Raw genomic sequence first — 4,677 nt, forward strand, 5'->3', positions numbered from 1 at the left:
AATATCAAAGTGAATTATGAATAAACAATTAAGTATATATGAATTAAAGATATAACACTTGAGCCAGAACATGTGAACCTTGGTTTACATTTTTAATTTGATACAGTCATGTTTAAAATTTTGTTTTTACTAGTTTATCATGTATTTAATATTGGATTATTATGATGAAAGTGTTTTATTGTTACATGTTTATTTATTGACTATTTGACTGTGGATCTGTGTCATCTAATCACAGTGATATATATATATATATATATGTGTAAATTTTATGTATATATATCTATATATATCTATATATATATATTTATTTATTTATTTATATTTTTGCATTCCAAGCATTAACCCCTTAAGGACAATGGGCAGTCCCTAAACCCATTGAAAACAATGCATTTTGAGCCCGTACATGTACGGGCTTTGTCATTAAGGGGTTAATGGAGGCCAGACATTTTTAACATCTATGTACTGATACAACTTTTTAATTTTGAGTTATTGGTTTGCAATATCATTCCGTTGTGTTGTTGTTTTTTGTTATTTGTACTATTTATAGTACATTATTACACACATTACTAAATTGTAGTCTATGATTATGTAGATTTTACAAGTAGAGCATAATACAGTGGAGGAATTCAAACGTGAATGTGGTTTTAGCAAATATCTTAGGTGTGTATTGTACTTTTACAGAAAGAGATCTGACATTTGCCCCTCCGATTTTGTCTTATTTACAGAAATACCAGCCGCTGAAAAATCCTCCAAACCATTGCAGACAGCGAAAAGACTAAGAGCCACTGTGATCTTTGAGAGCCGTAAACATTTTACAGGTGACTAAATGTTATTTACCAGCCTGTTGGAGTACCATGTCAAAGGATATCATGGCTTCTTACTTTCTAGGACTATTGAGTATGTTGTAGACCACTGAAAATATCTTTACATTGTAAAAGCATGTTAACAGTATGGTCACACCACAAGGTCTGCCTCATGCTGCAGATAAAGCTTTGCATGGTGATTTATGGGGTAACGTTTTATATGGTGGCAATATTAACAGTTGTGTTCTAAGTAGAATTTCCTGACCTGAGACAAAACCACAAGGTTTATTATTCATTTTATTGGTAAATTGCCTTTGTCTAATGTAAACAATTTTTTAACATGGACCAGTCTTTGCCTTAGGCTGGTGAAGCAGGCATTATTGAATGCATAGTTTTATACAGTAGTACAAAGGTTTTTGAGGAGATCTGCTCTCTGGGCTCCCAGGTGAACATTAGTGTCTTAGGAATCGTCCGTTGATTTCTTTTGTCAGACCAATTTGGTGAACTAAACCGAGAGTAAAAATAGACTTGGGTATTATACAAACTATGAGTATTTGTTTTTGGCAGTTCCCAATTTTTAAACCTGAGAGTACATGCTTATTTTTTTATGTATATGTATGGGCAACTACTATATATGTTTGAGGAACTATATTTAAAACTGGGGTTCTTTCCTTTTCTGTGGCTTTGCTTTGTGATGAAAAAATAAAAATTGGGTTACAACAATGGATTAGTAATCTGGATTTTGTTGATACATTTGGAATACCTTTTGTAATTTTGGTGTACATCTTAATTTCCAGGAAAACAACGCCAAAATGAACGACCCACTGTTCTCCAGGAACCTCAACACTGCTCCTCTGTCTTGAAACGTAAAGCTTGGGATACCAAGCATGGCCATGTAATGCGTTCAACAGGAAAAAAGCACTGTGCTGGTTTAGATAGTGGGAGAACATATTATGACCTTCCCTCACGTACCATGGCAGGGTATGCATTTTATTTCTGCATCCTTCATATACGTCCTTTGGATCAATTGCATTACATATTAATTGCTTACTTTTCTCCCATTCAATTGTGTCTTTAGCTCCACGGACATAGGAGTACAAGTACCAAAACCACCGCCTCAAGCTGTCCGTGCTGAATGTCAAGAATCAGGGATAATTGCAGGATCAGGTGAGGCTATGTAGGAACTTCAAATTTAGTAAATTCGACCAAAGACAGGTATAGTGTTAATATATTTCTTCAATTTGCTCTCTGCAGACATCATGCTATCAGCAGAAACTAAGGATTTTACAGCCAGTGACATCGACAAGCTGCACTTGTATGTTACAGAATATGCCTTTAGAGTTTCACAGGCTGTAGAAGACTTTATTTCACAATCAAACATCCTCAGGGTAAGCAAATAAATAAATAGAGGTGGGAAGCTGACTCTCCATTTGCAGAAAAACTTAAACATATTCTAAGAAACGCTTAACTGGCAATGGGAAAATTGGATTTTCTGAAGCGTTAATGCCCATTTATTTTAAAATCTTAAGCTCAGGGAGGGAATCTTCAATAACTTTCTGGTAAAGAGAAAAAAAACATCCTGTACCTATTGTTTTCTAAAATCTCCACTCACAGCAACCGAATGTTGTGTCAGTTCTCCTTCATCTCATCTGTTTCCATTAGGCCAAGCAGGACCGTCAAAGGCAGGAGTTAATTGAACTTAAACGACTCTTAGAAAAACAGCAGGAAAGCTGGAGAGAATGGGAAGAGGAGCTTCAGAAACCAGCACAGGTAATATAGTTTGAGAACTGAGACAATTCCAAGCAGAGCATTGTATTCTAACAGGGCAGTTTATCACTGACCAGTTACACCAAAATGTGTGAAAATACAGGTCAAAACATGTCAGAGCTCCAAGAAGACTTCCACAACCACTCATATAGATTAGGTGAAATCAAGTGTTTTTACCACTCTGGCATCTGATTGGTTGCCATATTAAACTGATGCACCTGGATCAGTTTTGGGACGTGTCGGTAGCAATGGTTTTTAAGATGATCGTTTCTGCATTGGTTTGTTTACATTAGTGCAGCCCCAGACATTGTGCAGAATATATCTTCCCTATAACTAGCATTTCCTGGAGTAGTTAAATAACCTTATCTGGATAATCAGATTCATTCAGCTCTATGCTATGAGGTGAACTGTCATGTTCTTGGAAAGTATAAATAGTTCATTGATTAATTCTGTTCATCCTTATGCATCACCCAAGTGTAATTAATGCCTATTAATTAGACAGCTTACTTTTTCTTGTTTTGGCTTCAGTTAGATTAATATAGCGTACCTTTTTTCAAATCTTGTATTAAAAAACACTGGTAAAGACTGTTTTTCTTTTTTTCATAATGTTTACTGGATTTAAGTAGAGCCTGTTCGAGCAAATGTCTAAACGTGATATTGACAGCAAGTGTCCTTACCATGTCTAATTCACACCATGACCAAGCACTAAATCCCCCTTTTATCTTACAGGAAATATCAACAGAGGTCACTCCTGTATCATGTGTTGAAAACCCCACCCTGGACCTGCACCCAGACGAGTGCTTTAGGTTCCCCAGCCATAACCTGCATCAAATATCCCAACAACAATCTGGACACAGATCACCTAAATACATTAGACCATCAGAAAGACAACACCATCCAAAATGTAGGAGAAGGCTGGTCTTCTAAGTACAGTTAATAATGTCTATAGTTCTAGTTGAAACGGTTGTTTGTTTCAGCAGTTTTTTATTTATGTCATTAAATATAATTATTATTATTTTTTGGTGTAGCCAATTACTGGTCATTAACTCGGTTTAAAACAGTTTTCAAAAAAATCCCAACAAAAATATAGAATTTGTAGTGGAAAAAAACACATGGGAAATAGGGCTGCAACAACTAATGGATAAAATCAATAAGTTGAAAGATGTATTTGCTTGAATATAAGACAAGGTTTTTTCAGAGCAAGTGCTTTGAAAAATACCCCTCATCTTATATTTGAGGTTATTTTAAAATCTCACCTTGAATAGAGGTCTGACTATAAGACTAAGATTCAGATCCACCCAGAGCTGCAGGGGGACCTGGATCCTCCTCTGTCCCTTGAAATGCCTTATACCCCCCTGATATGCCTTATTCCCCAAAGATATGCCATTCTGCCCCCCAGATTTGTAACTCTGCCTCCCCAAGACATACCAGTGCATCCCCAGACTCCAGAGTCTCTAGTGTCTAGTGGGGCAGCCGGTGGACATCAATGCTGCAAGGTGCAAATTGTGTGAAAAGAAACTAAGCCTGGATAAGGTGTTAGGTGATACCAATTCTGGTTTGAACCAATACCTATGTACACACCACAGTACAAGTTTTTAAATATTGTGGACATTCAGTCCTGCACAAAGGTGCCGCATATCACTACCTGCCAGTGCCTGCCTAGGCCACATGCCTTACTACTGTTGCTGCTGCTCCTGTCTTTTTCTTCTTTTTGAATATTGGTTAAATCTAGTTCTGTACTAAGTACAGTGAAGGAAAAATGTTTTTATCTCATGCTGATTGTATACATTTGCCCACTGACAAAGACATGATCAGTCTAAAATTTTAAGTTTATTTGAACAGTGAGAGACAGAATAACAACAAAAAATCCAGAATAAATTATACATTGATTTCCATTTTACTCAGTGAAACAAGTATTTAAATACTTAAATAGGTTGTCTCATAATCAAACCTCAAAGAGGTCTGACTATAAGACATAGATCCAGATCCCCGCAGCGCTGCAGGGTACCTGCATCCTCTTCTCTGGCAGCCGGTGGAAGTCTACGTGGTGCTTCTATGACAGAGCGCCGGCGTTAAGTGACCTTCCGGGGCTCCATCATAGATGCCC

Source organism: Spea bombifrons, chromosome 3, assembly GCF_027358695.1.
Source record: "Spea bombifrons isolate aSpeBom1 chromosome 3, aSpeBom1.2.pri, whole genome shotgun sequence".
NCBI lineage: Eukaryota > Metazoa > Chordata > Amphibia > Anura > Pelobatidae > Spea > Spea bombifrons.